Source organism: Hyperolius riggenbachi, chromosome 2, assembly GCF_040937935.1.
Source record: "Hyperolius riggenbachi isolate aHypRig1 chromosome 2, aHypRig1.pri, whole genome shotgun sequence".
In the NCBI taxonomy this organism is placed as follows: Eukaryota; Metazoa; Chordata; class Amphibia; order Anura; family Hyperoliidae; genus Hyperolius; species Hyperolius riggenbachi.
Window position 1 is genome coordinate 228,253,596 of NC_090647.1, and position 16,846 is coordinate 228,270,441.

Sequence of the window (16,846 nt, forward strand, 5' to 3'; positions counted from 1 at the left end):
AAGCAGCAAGGGCTTCAGGGGACCAGTGGTTAGTATCTGCCCCTTTCTTTGAGAGGCTGGTGAGGGGTGCGATGACTGTGGAGTACCCCTTTATGAACCTTCTATAGTACTTAGCGAACCCTAAGAATCTCTGGAGAGCATTCAGTCCCACCGGCTGAGGCCATTCCAGAACAGCAGAGACTTTGGCAGGGTCCATAGAAAGGCCCGAAGTTGAAATTATGTACTCCAGAAAGGCGACAGATGTTACCTCAAAAATGCATTTCTCCAACTTGGCATATAACATGTTCTGTCTTAGCTTGCGCCACACAAACCTGACATGATCCCTATGCTCAGAGAGGTTGGCTGAGAAGATTAGTATATCATCCAGATATACCAGGACAAATTTGCCTAAAACTTCTCTGAACACCTCATTAATGAGCTCCTGAAAGACGGCCGGGGCGTTACACAACCCGAAGGGCATCACCAGGTACTCGTAATGCCCATCGGGTGTGTTAAAGGCCGTCTTCCACTCATCGCCCTCTCTGATCCATACCAGGTTGTATGCACCCCGCAAATCCAATTTTGAGAAAATCTTAGCATTGGTGACCTGAGTGAATAAATCGTCTATCAAAGGCAATGGATAGCGATTTTTTACTGTGATTTTATTCAGGCCCCGATAATCAATGCACGGCCGAAGGCCTCCTTTTTTTTTTCTTTACAAAAAAGAAACCTGCTCCAGCAGGCGACCAGGAAGGTCGAATGAACCCCTTAGCTAAGTTTTCACAGAGATATTCCTGCATGGCAAATTTTTCAGGCCCAGATAAATTGTAAAGATGACCTCTAGGGGGCATACAAACAGACCGGAGATCAATTGGACAATCGAAAGGGCGGTGTGGAGGAAGTTTATCGGCTGACTTAGGACAAAACACGTCTGCAAACTCAGAATATTGATCTGGCAATCCTTCCACGTTAATCTTGGTCTTACTCAAGGTTACCTTCGCTAAACAATGATGAAGACAATGGGAAGACCAGCTCGTTAGCTGCCCAGTGGCCCAATTAATCTGAGGTGAGTGAAGTTGTAACCAAGGCATGTTAAGAATGATCGTGGAAGTTGTCATTCATAAGACAAAAAAATGCAGACTTTCTCTATGCAACACCCCAATAGTGACTCCCACTTCTGGAGTCTGTGACAGAGGACTGTTACCCTGCAGAGGAGAATCATCTACGGTGGTAACCTGAATCAGTGATCTTACCGGGGTGACCGGAATACCTAATTTTTTTGCAAATTCACAATCCATAAAATTAGCCGCTGAGCCTGAGTCAATGAAGGCTTCAGTGACTTCAGACCTATCTTCCCACGAAACAGTACAGGGAAGAAGCAAACGTTTATCATCTAGGGGTAAAAATTGCACGCCTAGGGTATTACCCCTGACTACACCTAGGCAGTAGCGTTTCCCGACCTCTTAGGACAATTCTGCACTCTGTGACCCCCATCTGCACAATAAAGACAGAGCTGCTCTGATATTCTGCGTTTCCGCTCCACTTGAGACAATTTAGACCGACCAATCTGCATTGGTTCCGGTGGAGGTGAAGCGGGTGGAAGTGGAGTCACTGGGGGTGCAGTGTGGGACACTACTCTCACATGTTTTTTTCCCCAAGTCTGTCTCTGGTAGCGCAGACGGCGATCTATCCTGATGGCCGATGAAATGGCCTCATCGATGGATTTAGGTTCAGGCTGACTTAACATAAGATCAGAGACCTCGTCTGATAACCCTGACAAGAAACAATCTAAAAGAGCAAATGTGTCCCACCTGGCCAATACTGACCATCTCCTAAATTCAGCAGCATAATCTTCAACCGGACTCTTGCCTTGACGTAAAAGTTTGAGCTTCCGCTTAGAAGTCGAGGCAATGTCTGGATCATCGTAAATTATAGCCATAGCTTTAAAGAATTTGTCTACAGAGGTCAGGGCCTGATAACTGCTGGGAAGGCTATAGGCCCAAGTCTGAGAATCGCCTGATAACAAAGTTTTAATAAACGTAACCCTTTGGGCCATCGTTCCTGAAGAATTAGGTCTTAACTCAAAGTATGATAACACCCTACTTCTAAAATTTCGGAAGTCAGATCTGTGACCAGAAAATGTTTCAGGTACAGGCATACGCATGTCTGTGCTATGAGGAGATCGCACTTCCTTCACAGCCGTCTGGAGGGTTTGTACAGTTCCAGACAAAGCGTCCATTAATGTCTGGTGGCCCAGCACTTGATTGATGTTTTCCACCGAAGTGGTAAGTGCGCCCCGACGGCTGGTGAGTGCGTCCATTTGCATTTGGTCTGCCATTCTGTAACGATCGGTGTAACAGAGAGGATCTGATTATTGGCGATCTGCAGTATCACCAAAAATACAGATATATACCTGATTATTGATGATCTGCAGTATCACCGATAATCAGATATATCACTAACCTCTGGACACCTGAGGTATAAGTGTTTGGGTGCAACAGTAATACTTTGAGGACAATACCTGGAGTACAGGTACAAAAGCAGTAAGGAATACTGCACAAGAGAACAAGTTCCTTCCAGTAGCCAGATACTCTCCCGAAGGGTGGAGTCAGGCTGGGGGTAGGAAGGGCCAGAGCGTGAGTGACACCAAGGAAGGTGTCACTAACTGATCTGTGAACTATCTCCTAACTGGGAGATAGTTCTCGAGGTCGGGCAAGCCAGGTCGGCAACACACAGACAGATAAAGTACACAGACAGAAGGCTGGTTCGGTAATCCTAAGGAACGCAGGGTTTGGCAACAGAGTATCGGATATAGCGAAGTACCGAATCAGTGATCAGAAGAGTAGTCAGGAAAGCAGAAAGTCATAACAGATAATAAACAATGCCTAATCTTGGGTGTGAGCTCCGTGATCATCAACACCCTGGAACTAGTCTGGTATATAACAGAATGATAACTCAGATTCCTAATCTTGGGTGTGAGGTCCTTGATCATCAACACCCTGGAACTAGTCTGAAGTATAACAGAATGGTAACACAGATTCCTAATCTTGGGTGTGAGGTTCTTGATCATCAACACCCTGGAAATAGTCTGAAGTATAACAGAATGGTAACACAGATTCCTAATCTATTGCGGTTCGCGAAAGTTCGCGCGAACCGAACCTTCCGCGAAAGTTTGCGAACAGTGTTCGCAAACCGAAAGTCGGAGGTTCGGCCCATCTCTACTCCTAAGAAGTAGTTTTTTTTAAGATACTTCATGGCTTTATTTTATATTTCAACATTTACAAAGTATATTGAATGTACTCAGTGCCAGCCGATTAAGTGTCCCTGACTGAAAATACACGAACTACTGACCTTTCTCTATCTCCTTCTGCTCTCAAAAGTTGTATTCTGGCAAGAAAACTTTTATGTCTGAACTTTGCTTATCAGTGATGTTTACTATATTCCCGACAAGGTACCAACAAGACAGAAGCTGTGACTTCCATGCCTAAAAATTAACTCTTTTAGGCAGCAAAATAAAGCATATAAATAATAAATAATGTTTTGCACTCCACAGTACATACGCATATTTATCTCATCATGTCACATGATTTGTCGGGTACACTTTAACCACCTTACATCCGTCTAGGTGGTTGCAAGGTGGCTCCCCAGGACCGCCTAATGCCGATTGTCATCAAGTCCTGGGAGCGGATTTTAGCAGGGAATGCTCGTGCGCGATCATTCCCTGCCGAGAAGCGGAGCTCCATGTTCAGCCTGCCAGCCTGTTGCGGCTGACAGGCTGTGTAACAGAAGAAAAGAACCGTTATTTGTATGTGCGGCGCAGTACAGGGGATAGCTCTGTCACTGAGCTGTCCCCTCGAGTGGCTCATGAAGTGATCGCTCTCATAGGCTAATGCCTATGAGAGCCGATCACACTAATTGGCTCTTGTGGGGGAGGAGAGAGGGTGGGAAGGGAAATAATTTTTTTTTTTTTTTATAAAAATAAAATAATAACACTAAAAGTAATTTTAAAAAAAGTTAACGTCGCAGCAGCAATCAGATGCCACAAACAGAAAGCTCTGTTGGTGGCAAGAAAAGGAAGTAACATTCATTTGTGTGCTAAGGGCCCTGCAGCGAACTGAAACAATTGCAGAGGGCTGAATTGTTAAAAATCGCCTGGTCAATAGGGGTTGTAAGCCTGTGGCCCTCAACTGGTTAGAAAAAAAATTCTTTGTCACAGATGATACAAATCTTGCTATAAATGTGCAGTGTGTCTACTTCCTGCTTTCATGAAAGCAGACATATTGTTAACATCCTGTGTTTACCAATTAGCTTCTCTCCTGCCAAAACAGGTGAGAGCTCAAATTACAACTTGTGATTAGTCACAGATGAGGGAGGGTTAGAAAGGCTAAACTCTCTAAATACATACAGGGTGCATTTGTCTATGTTTTCCTTCTTCCTTTGCTCTTGCTTCAGGTCCACTTTAAAACAATCTATAGAGAGGTGCTCACGTCACATACAGATGGTTTCTGCTAATCGCAGTAAGCCCATGACTTATTTTTGTCCCTATAGATGGAGGGATAGTACAACTATATGAATAACCTAGATTAATTATTGCTGAGGCTCTCAAAGGGTATTAGTCCCATGAAAGATACAGGAGTTAATATACTTAAAGCGGACCCAAACCAAACCTTTTTTTTAATTAAAAATATTTAGTTGCACCACTCTGACACATACAAAGATAAATAAACACTCCTTCAAACCTATGAGCATTTCAGTGCATGCTTTTCACCCTTCTCTTTTCATAACTAGGATTATACTGGAGACAGCCATTAGCAATTCCTCCATTGCAGGACACCATCTACTCCACCGGTTTGCCGGAAAAATCCCGGCAATTTGAAAGGAAGGGAGGGGTTCCTCCAATAAATGTAAAATATTTTAGATTTGTCATCATGCAGCTGAAAAAAGGCTGCTATTTATTATTATAAATTAGAAAATAGATTTTATTTCTGAAATCTTGTATTTTTAATTTGGGTCCACTTTAACAAAACTTTTCATGATGATGTGATCCATTAAGAACTTTGGGGGTACACAATGCCAGATCATACCCTGTAGTAATAGTCTCCATAATTTAGGTTCACGTTACTCTGTGAGCATTGTGCAGATACACAAGTAGGGAAGGCCTTGCCAAAGGCTTACAATCTAAAGGGAGGTGACATGATAGGAGGGGGCTGAGTGTAAATTACCTTGGTGTGATGTCAAATTGAATTGCTGGTGAATTCTGTTAAATTTGATTCAATTGCTTTACCCTTAACCACTTGATGACCCACCCTTTACCCCCCCTTAAGGACCAGCGCTGTTTTGAGTGATATGTGCTGGGTGGGCTGTGCAGCCCCCAGCACAGATCAGGTTGCAGGCAGAGAGATCAGATTGCCCCCCTTTTTTCCCCCCTATGGGGATGAAGTGCAGGGGGGGTCTGATCTCTCCTGCCTGCCTGGGTGTTGCGGGGGGGGGCACCTCAAAGCCCCCCTCCGCGGCGAAATCCTCCCCCTCCCTCTCCTACCTGGCCCCCCCGGCGATCGAGGCTGCACAGGACGCTATCCGTCCTGTGCAGCCAGTGACGGGACGTCCCCTGTCACATGGCGGCGATCCCCGGCCGCTGATTGGCCGGGGATCGCCGATCTGCCTTACGGCGCTGCTGCGCAGCAGCGCCGTACAATGTAAACAAAGCGGATTATTTCCGCTTGTGTTTACATTTAGCCTGCGAGCCGCCATCGACGGCCCGCAGGCTATTCACGGAGCCCCCCGCCGTGATTTGACAGGAAGCAGCAGCTCGCGCGAGCGGCTGCTTCCTTATTAATCAGCCTGCAGCTGGCGACGCAGTACTGCGTCGCTGGTCCTGCAGCTGCCACTTTGCCGACGCACGGTATAAGCGTACGGTCGGCAAGTGGTTAAACCGCGACCCTTTAAACGCGAACTGACCAAGAAGAAGGTTGTTTGTAGGGCCGGATTTACCATAAGGCACTGTAGGCATGTTCCTACAGTCGCCTGATGATGAAAAGGCGGCTCACTGCCCTCCCTAAGCACCTCTTTCCGTCTAGCTTACATAGAGTCCTGAGCAGAGTGTAAATAAGAGGTTACTCACCTTCACATTCCACTGGTGAGATCTCTTTTCAGCCAGGGGCAGCTCTAGCTACTTAATACTGAGGGTTACTCTGGCTACCTAATACTAAGAGGCACTTCTAGCTACCTACACTAGGCAGGGAAGTAGGGGAGATGTGGCGCTTGTGTTGTGGTTCGGTGGAGGTTTGTAGGTCCATTGAGGGCGAAGTCTCAGCTGCCAGGACATCTGTGCCTTTAGGCTCCTCTGATGTAAATCCGGGCCTGGTTGTTTGTGTGCATATTGAAATAGACCTATGAATTTATTTTAAAAAGTTGAGTTGGAAGTCAATCTTTTTAATATTTTCTCAATGTATCAAATTGTATTTATATATATGCAAATTTAAATTCATATTTATATTTTTATGGATTACATCATTTATGTATTTTCAGATTTACACCCGTGACCCACCCATTCTTTTTCTACCTTGTCCGTCTCCTTTCTCCATCTTAACAAACACAGGAAGGACAGAACATCTAAATGTTCACGGAAGACACTGCAGAATATGTCAGTAGTAGTCCCCGACTTACGAACGACCCGCCGATACGAACGGCATGGATTCAGTGTTTCCATGGGAACAAGCCCATGGAAACACTGCAATTTTTTAAAATTGGACTTTTGAATTTTTTTTAAATCGATTTTCTCAAAAACTACAAGAAAAAATGGCTTTTAAACTTGTATAAGCAGGCACAGAGGGCAGAGGTGACAGAGAGGGTGACACTGGAGGCACAGGAGGGCACAGAGAAGGTACAGGGGACAGAGATAGCACATTGTTCTGACTTAAGAACGAACCTACAGTCCCCCATCTCATTCGTAAACCGGGGACTACCTGTATATGAGTAAATACATCACCTCCTGTCCACTTATTGTTCTACTTGTTTTTAACATTTTTCTAAACATATTTAACACTCCAAATGTTCTCTGTCTTGTGCTCTCTCTTTCTAGCAAATTATCACTGTTTGGTAGTTAACAAGATGTACTGCAGAAGGGAAGGATGTATACAGCTGAGAAAGATTTGCTTTGACCATCAGCTTTAACTACCCTGTTTTACCCAATCTCTGATCCTTAAAATTATTATCTTCTTGAACTGCTCTTCTTCCTCTTGGTCTTAAATCCGTAGGAGTCGCTGCAAAGAACATTACCAATATATTTACCAGTGCCATGCCAATTTGTTCAAGATTTAATTTCACCTTACAAATGAAATCTCTGTTAGAACTTCCAACGTTTGTCATCTTTAATGAACGACAAGGAATAGGAACGATCTGGCAAGTGGTTGCAAATATCATGTCCCAAATTAACAGTGCCAGAAAATAATGGCCAAAATATAATTACTGAACAGAACATTATGAGCTTTCTTTTTATTGGAAACATATTTTTAACTGATCAAAGTAAATATATTTTCTAAATATATAAAGCTGTTAACGTATCATTGGGATAGACTACCTGTAGTGAGCTTTGAAGATGTTCCACAAAATACACTCTTAAAGTGACTCTGACAGTTTTCTACTCATAATAATTAGGTAAAGTTTGTGAATAAAATTGAGGGATCCTTTGGTATACTTCCCTTTTTCTCACTTTTCAAAATCTTTTCACATTTGTTTCACCATATTTGTAATGGACCAATTTTTTTTTAAGTGGACTTGAAAGGTAGAAAAAAGTACTTGTCGTGAATACCCTGAGGTAAAGAAAAGTAGCTCTGTTTGTATTCAAGATTAAAACAATGATAAAGGATTGTGAATAAATAGTGTAAAAGTGGTGACCAGAAACCCCACTAATTAAAAAGTGTAATAATTCTGTGGAAATAAATGCCATAAGTGCTCGCTGTTCTTTACAATAAATATTAAAGAGGAGCTGTCAGCCATACTATTTTAGAAAAAAAACATATATAAATAGATAAATACTTGCTCTAATTACATAACATATGTATTGCATTGTCCATGTTTTGATTTGAGTGATTTCTCTATAGTAAAAAAAAAAAAGAGAAAATCCTTGTTAGGATTCTTCATTTTAACTGTGTCTATCTTGAAGCCAATCCTGACGTCATTTCCTCCCTTACTCTCCTCTGCCTGATTGTGTATGCATTGCACACCCTCGTCCCAGTCTTCAGGCACTCCCACCTAGCTCTGCAGTAGGCACAATAGGGGAAAGAGGCACCCTGGTTACATAAAAGCATCTAAAAACAGCTTAAAATCGAAAAAGAAACGAGGTGTTTTACCTCAATGACAAAATCTTTGTAATTTTACAAAAGATTTTTTATTTAGCACAGGCAAAGCGTTTTGCGGGTCTAAGCCCACTTCCTCCGGCCAATAACAGTGCCTATAATAGCAAAAAAAGCTCCTCAATACAAAGATATAACCACAATAGGCAAAACAAATACATAAGAAAGTATAGTAGAAAGTGCATTGTCTCAGCATGAAAAATATTGGCCAATCTGAGAGGAACAGAGGTGTGTGTGTGCGCACGTGCGTGTGTGTGCGTGGGGGGGAGGGGGCGGGGCTGGTGTGAAAAAGGCTTCAGCCAATCATGCTGCATTGGTTAAGTCTGAAGGGGAAGTAAAGAAGCAAAAACAGAAAACCCAGCATGCCCTGCAACTTCCTTTGTGAGGCAATGTACCAAATAAGAGTCAGGTAAACTGGGGAATGATCATTTGTCAACAAGACAAGTAATAGTGATTTTTAACTTTTGGATTGCCTGGTTAGCATCCTTATCATTTGTTTATATAAGATTAAAAGTTATTAAGAGATGAAAAATCTGTGGTACTTTAAACTTTTCTGTACTTTTATACAATTGAAGTTAGAAGTTAATATACCCACTACCTCACCCTGAAACATTAAACATGTAAACCAAAAAAAGGAGGAAACACACAAGTGTAGGGTTCCCACTCCCAAGCAGCTTAACCCTCTTCTTCCTCATGTAGGCTGATAACCCTCAGGGAATTCACAACCCACAAGTATGAGGCTCCAGCTCCCTGAGCAGTGCTTACCAACATTGTCCACAAGGGGTTTCCTGGGGCTAATAGATGGGGTGGGGCAGCAAAGCCCTCTTTACAATGTAACCAAAATTATAGATAAGGAGCTCAACTATCATTGCAAAGCCCTTTATAGAGTTTTATAGTGGTGTGTAGCGAGGAATATGCCCCTCAATAGACTGTAATGGGAAGTACCTTCCACACAGAACATTTCAAATTCCACTGAAATTTCAGTTGAGTGGAATCTAATGATTTCTCTCATCCCTAAAGTTTTCAGAATGTTACCACAGGTGTGGAGAGAGATTGCAGGTGCCTCTTGTGTATCAATGCATCCATCTCCTATGTGGATAATAAATGCCATTAGCTTTAGGTTTCCAGCATCTACTATACCTGACCGCCACAGCGATAGTGCACCCATCCAAGAGTGTAAGTGATGACACATAGGACCATATGCAATTACATTTTTCTCCTGTGTTTTCTCATAGGAGATAATTGTTCATTTTCAATTTAAAATAACTTTCCAGCATTTTGCAATTGAAAAAGTAGCAAAAAGTAGGTAAAAAAGTACTATCAAAATCATTTTGAGTGTTTTCTTGCTTCCTGGTGGTTTAAAATGCATTTTATGGACAAGTTTGAAAATATCAACTAGGAGAAAACTTAAGATAAAAAGTGAATTGCATATGGGCCATAGACCTGGTATAGACTAACGCCAGTACAGAACATCTGCTCTTACAAGCTCATCAGCCATTAACATACAAATGTCCATTACAGTTAAAATATATTAAGCAAATATCACATAAAGAAATACATTAGAACTTCAAAGTTTATAGAGCCCTGAATACAGGAATATGGAAATAGATATACAATATATGATATCTAGTGGTCAGAAAGGCAGTAGGCACATTTACAAAATGGGAGAAGGAAAAGCACCATCTAGTGGCCAAGAGTAATACCAAAAAAATGGCAATAAGAATAGAATAGACAGAAAATACAATAAAATGTACAAAATGTCCAAATTGCTGGAAGTCATTCAGAAAAGGTGCCAACTCCAGAAAAGAGATCAAATCTTAATTTAAGCCCACGGCCATAAAAATATACAAATAAATATAATATAATTAGTATGATACAGATAAGAGGAAAACAGAGGTGTGTAGTTCACGGTTTCATTTGATAGGATACATTTCACATAAATGAATCACAAAGATATATGCCAGAAGGCGCATACTTAAAATGTAAATGATAAAGGAATTTTTTAGCGCTTGTTATTAGAAAAATCAAGAGGCTGCACTGAGTTATTGGGGTTACCCCCACCCCCACCGTATAACAGAATAAAATGTATTAAAAAAACTCTTGTGCCTTAGCAAACAATAATGCTAAAATGTATTTTCATAAAAAGCACATCAACGCATAACCATACCATTAAAAACTCTGACTGTGATCAAAATAAACAAAGCTTCCCAAATCAAACGTCCAAATAGCAAGAATATACGCAATGCTTCTAATACCGACTGTAAGGAACGAATCCTACTGAGCATGCTCCTTAATCTATAGTGAACAATCATGGCTTTGCAGTAAATCTCTTATCCTTAACTCAAAGTTCTGTTCCTGCAGTTTCATTTAGGCAGTCAAGTCTCAAAGTTACTTCCTCAATACAGGCAGTTCCTATAACAACGACCGTCAGCATTCACTTGTCGCACTTGCGGCTTGCAGTTTAGTGTGTTAAACTCACGCTTCCACGTATCGGAGGGAGAGGCGGAGGAGGCCAACAAACTCAGAGTAGAAAGTCCTTGCAGCATGAGTCCCGGCTGGCAACTCGTTTGGTAGTGAATTTTCCGCTATCCTTTCAAAGCTGGTTTTTAGCATACAGACTCTTCCTGGTACGACAACCGGAAGTTTGGGGGTGATGTCACCACATAGTAGCCAATCCTACTGTGTGTGTATATATATATATATATATATATATATATACATACATACATACATACAGTACATACACACACACACACACACACACACACACACACTGTATATTTCGGTCTTGCTGTTTGGACGTTTAAATTGGAAAGCTTCGTCTATTTTGTTCGCAATCACAGTTTTTAATGGTATGGTTATGCATTGATGTGCTTTTTATGTAAATACATTTTAGCATTATTGTTTGCTTTGGCGCAAGAGTTTTTTTTTTAATACGTTACATACCTAAACTGTGGCAAATGCAGTAAGACCTGGTATGATGTGTTTTAACAATCAAACAAAACTTCTTCCACCCTTATCTACAAAATACCCTTTCAACACCTGGCAGCATAAAATGCACCAAAGAGTCAGTAAGAACAACAAAATCGAACTTTAGTTCACTGGAGAAAACTTATTTTGGGTACTTTTGTGGGGTCTAAAGATATATTTTATTGATAAATTGCTTTTGAGAAAAGATTATTGAATCAGACCAGAGTCTGTTTATCTAAATACTGAGGTAACTGAAAAAAAACACTGTTAAATATCAGCGCAGAAGAAATGGTACATGTAGTAAAAACGTATTTAGGGTGAATACATGGTCAATCTAACATGTGATGGTATTGCACAGCATGGTTCAGATAAGGAGAACTGGAGGAGGAAGACATGATTGGTCACATGACGGTTATACATAGTCAAGAGTGTCAAAAGTGTGTGGATCAAAACAGCTGAACAGAATTATTTTTAGATCTTCGGACACTGTTCACCCTTCCACTAAACCCAAGGGGTTACCCAGATGTGGAATCTAAGTGACCACGGGTTTTCACCAGAGCACCCTGCAAGGGATGATGGACTTTTGCGACCTAGTGCTCACCAGGTCACAACTGGGATATCCTCAGGAAGTGGCCGAGAGAACCTCGATGTGATTTAGAGTCTTCAGATAATATCTGAGTCCAGGTACAATCTGAGTCAGGGGCAGGAAGCAGACAAGAGCAGAATCCAGGTACAATCCGAGTCAAAGGCAGGCAGCAGACAAGAGCAGAATCAAAGTACAATCAGAGTCAGGCAGCAGACAAGGACAAGAGCAGAATCCAAGTACAATCCAAGTCAAGGGCAGGCAGCAGACAAGAACAAAATCCAGGTGCAATCCGAGTCAGGAGCAGGCAGCTGATTGAGGAGCGTCAGAGGCAAACTGGGTCAGAACCAGTATCAGCAACAAACTGGAAGGCAGGCTGGAAGAGCAAGGCTAGAGCAACCACTCAGCTGTCAGAATGAACAGCATTGGCCGATTGAGAGGGCTCGTCTTTTATAGCCAGTTTGGCGCGAACCCCAGACGCATGTGCATGCAGAAAAATGTACGCCAAGTCCCCGGCAATGCGAACGCGATGCCTGACTCCATTCCGCATGCTCCGGCCATTGTCAACAAACTACGGTCAGCTGCGCACAGAGAGCGGGGGACGCCATCCATGGTTCCGCGGCCCATAAGTATAACAATTGCAGATGTTATGGCATCTGAAAACATTCACTGTGTATATTTCAGGCTGTTTTGTGGTTGTATTTTCGATCACCTCAATTAACAACAGAATAAATCAATCTAAATACAAATAAAATATACAGTACAGGTAGTCACCGGTTATCAAACGACTGTAGGTTCGTTCTTAACCTGAATCTGTTCTTAAGTCAGAACATGTGCCATCTCTGTCCCCTGTACCTCCAATGTCACCCTCTGTGTCACCTCAGCCCTCTGTACCTGCTTATACAAGTTTAAAAGCCATTTTTTTTCTTTGAATTTTTTAAAATTGATTTTCTCAAAAACTACAAGTCCAATTTGAAAAAAAAAATTTGACTCGTCCCATGGAAACACAGAATCCATGCCGTTTGTATCGGTGGGTCGTTCATAAGTCAGGCGTTCGTACAGCCTTATTAAAAATAAATAAATAAATGTATCCCAGTACAGTTGGACAGATGAAGCACCCTAGTACAGTTGGATATGTGAAGCCTCCTAGTACAGTTGGATATGTGAAGCATCCTAGTACAGTTAGATAGGTGAAGTATCCTAGTACAGTTAGATAGGTGAAGTATCCTAGTACAGTTGGATAGGTGAAGCACCCTTTTACAGTTAGATAGGTGAAGCACCGTAGTACAGCTGGACAGGTGACGCACCCTTGTACAGCTGGATAGGTGAAGCACCCTTGTACAGCTGGATAGGTGAAGCACTCATACTGTACATACTGAAGCTTCAGATTTTGGAGAGCTCCCATGTATACAAATCTGTACATGTGGATGTGAATGTTTCCCCACCATAGAGACTGAGATCATTATCTTTCATGTAAGCATCACAGGACAGTAGAAAAAATAGCTTGAAACAGGGTGTAAATGGGAGGTGACACATCTAGAGAAGATGGAATAGCTAAGAAAAAAAACAATCTACCAGGTGTGGGCTAAATTTGTTGCTGATAAGAACTTGAAGAGAATTATATCAGAGGGATCCAACCACCAGCTAGATGTAGGATGGAAACAAACACAGCAAAGGTGGAAAAGAGATTTTTAGGGTTATATTGCCAGGTGAGGCAAAGTATTTGGCATGTTTTCTGTTACTGCAGGACTGCAAATCCAGACAAAAAAGGAAAGTGATTGGCTTTCAGTGCTTTGGGGTGTTGTGCTACATTAAATGTATGAAAATTCCTTTTGTTGAGCTCATCTGTAAACATTGAACAATTTCTGTCAGGTAACCGGAAATACAGAAACTGGCATTAGACTTCTTGGAATGTATTTCTATTTTATGCAAGCATATTTTATGTGACAATGACATTTGTGTAATGTTTATACAATAATCACTGTACAGTCATTTTTGCTCTGAAGTCCAGTAGTAAAAAAATGTTAATGTACCGTATTTTAGATCTGGATAGTTTGGGAAGAGATTAGGGCTGGTTCACATGCGGAGTGCAACACACAAGTTGCAATTGATTGTGATTTTGCGTCACAAAATGTTGCCGATTTTACACCGATTTCCAATTCCCGCTCATGAGAATAAGAACCACATCCCAATTGCTGCCAAAACGTTTGGGATTTATGCAAATTGCAAACACTGCAGTGAGAATGATCCCATAGGGATACATTTGTCAGATGGCTTTGCTTATTGCCCGCGATCAGCAAAGCGAGGCGCTGAAAAGAAGTGCCCCATGTGAACTAGCCCTTAGAGCTCTTCTTGAGTTTTTATTGGTGTCCTGACAGGAACTTGGTAACTATTTGAATCTTCACAACTCATTTACCTCTCCTCTCTCTCCTCTAATGCTAACCCACTCTGTCAGTCCCTCCATTGACAGCCTATCACACAAAGGATACAATTCAAGATCCTAACTTTCACCTGCAAAGCACTTTACAGTCTTGCTCCTATGTACTGAACCAAACTTGTCTCCAGACACCGCCCTGCATGTAATCTCCACTGCACCAGGGCCAGCCCTAGACTTTTTGCCGCCTGAGGCAAATTTAGAAAAGATTGACGCCCCCCCGTGGGTCGCCGCCGAGCCGGAGGGGTAGCGGGCAGGTCGGGGGTATTGGGCCTAGCGGTGGGGAGCTGCTTCCTAACTATTTACAGCTGGAGGGGAGTGCAGATCGGGGGGTCCCAGGCGAGGGAGGGGGGGTCCGACCCCCTCCCCACCGCTAGGCCCAATGCCCCCGTCCTGCCCGCTACCCCTCCAGCTCGGCGGCCACCCCCCGCGGATGGGCGGGTGCTGCCCCTAGAAGTTTGCCGCCTGAGGCAAAAGTTTCACCCCACCTCATGAGCGGGCCAGCCCTGCACTGCACTAACAACATTCTCCTCTCTAGTCATCTCTTCTCATTCTCACATAAAAAAAGAAGTGTTTTCCCCACTTCTCTGGAACTACATTCCACAATCTGTTCATTACTTACATCTACTTACTATCTTTAGACACTACTCGAATACTTACTTCTTCAGGTAAGCAAGTAATTATACTTACCTAGTAAGATCCTTAACTAGCCACAGCCACCACCTTGTACACAGCTCCCCCTACCTTTTATCTGAAGCAGATAAAAAGGGCGCAATATGTGCCCTGGTAAAAAGGATATCACCATTCACTCTAATGTCTGGTACCTGTCTGTGTGTGACAGGTGCACATTGTAATACCCACTGCATATACCTACCTGTAGTTCACTGTGCACCCACCCACCTACGTGAGTGCACGCAGTGTCACTGTGCCTGTCCGGTACCTGTCTGTGTGTGACAGGTGCACATTGTAGTACCCATTACTGCATATACCTACCTACCTGTTGTTCACTGTGCACCCACCCACCTACCTGAGCGCACGCAGTGTCACTGTGCCTGTCCGGTACCTGTCTGTGTGTGACAGGTGCACATTGTAATACCCACTGCATATACAGTACCTACCTGCTGTTGCTCACTTCAGTGCGCCCACCCACCACGTGAGCGCACGAAGTGTCACTGTGCCTGTCCGGTACCTGTCTGTGTGTGACTGACAGGTGCACATTGTAATATCCACTGCATACACCTACCTGTTGTTCACTGTGCACTAAGTCAGTCCCCACACACAGCATCTCTGCCTGCACGCCGCTTGACTGCCTTCTCTGCCACCACCAACAGGGCCCAGGACTCTAGGTGGATTCCTGAATTTTTAAGGCCGCTGCTAGCAGCAGCCACTATAATAATTTTGCACGGCCGTCACTACACAAACAGCTGTTTGCAGTGCGTTACACAGTGAGTTTGGTGTGTCAGTGTGAAGCATTACTCTAATTACACTCCCTGATTTATGTATACACATGCAAGATGTTTGAAAGCACTTTAATCCTGCAATTTAGCATTCAATGCAATTTCTGCCCTTAAAACACTGCTTTGCGTCAAATCCAGATTTTTCCCCGGGTTTTTTGGCATCTATCCCACTCCGCCATGCCCCCCTCCAGGTGTTAGACCCCTTGAAACAGCTTTTACATCACTTTTGTGGCCAGCATAAATGTTTCTAGTTTTCAAAGTTCGCTTCCCCATTGAAGTCTATTGTGGTTCGTGAAAGTTCGCGCAAATCGAACGTTTGGCGAAGGTTTGCGAACCTAAAATCGGAGGTTCGGGCCATCTCTATTAGTGGACAAAAGCAGCAACAGAGGAAATTAACACACCTCGTTTGCCGCCTCTGGCCACAGTGCTCCACGTCCCTCTACATCTTCCAGATACTTCCTCCTTGACAGACGGAAGGAGAAAGTATCCGGAACGGAAAGAGGAAGTATCAGCCACTTATCCTCAGTAAGAAATTCTCAAGAGGTTTTACATGGTTGTTGCCAATTACTTTACAATATTTTAAGTATGTTAATTTGTTTTAGCACAACTTACCCCATACACTTTTTTTGATATTCAGTTGTATTTCAAACCTCTTAAAAACACTGATTTATATTGAAAAAAAGATCCAGTACATAGAATGATAGAGTGAATAAGTTATTACTGTATACTGAGAGCTTCCCATTTGAATCCAGCAATAAATATCATCCTTTGCCCACAAATGTTAAGCCCTCTTCTACAATATGTTTTATTACTCCCTCCCCATCCCCATCCTACCTCTGAGTATCTGCAGCTTCAGGGTCTCTATCCAGACAATTATGGAGCCGTAGCCGATGCAGGCTGCTTTGGCTCTGACAAGCAGTGTCCTGACCCCTCTGCCACGCCCCTGTGCTCCATCCAAAAACCCTCCCCTTTGCTCACATATGAGATTTGTGGCTACAACAGCCACACTTCTGCTATAGTTGTCAGAAGTTACTGCAGGAGGCCTGTCTGCTGCAATGACACGGTGGCC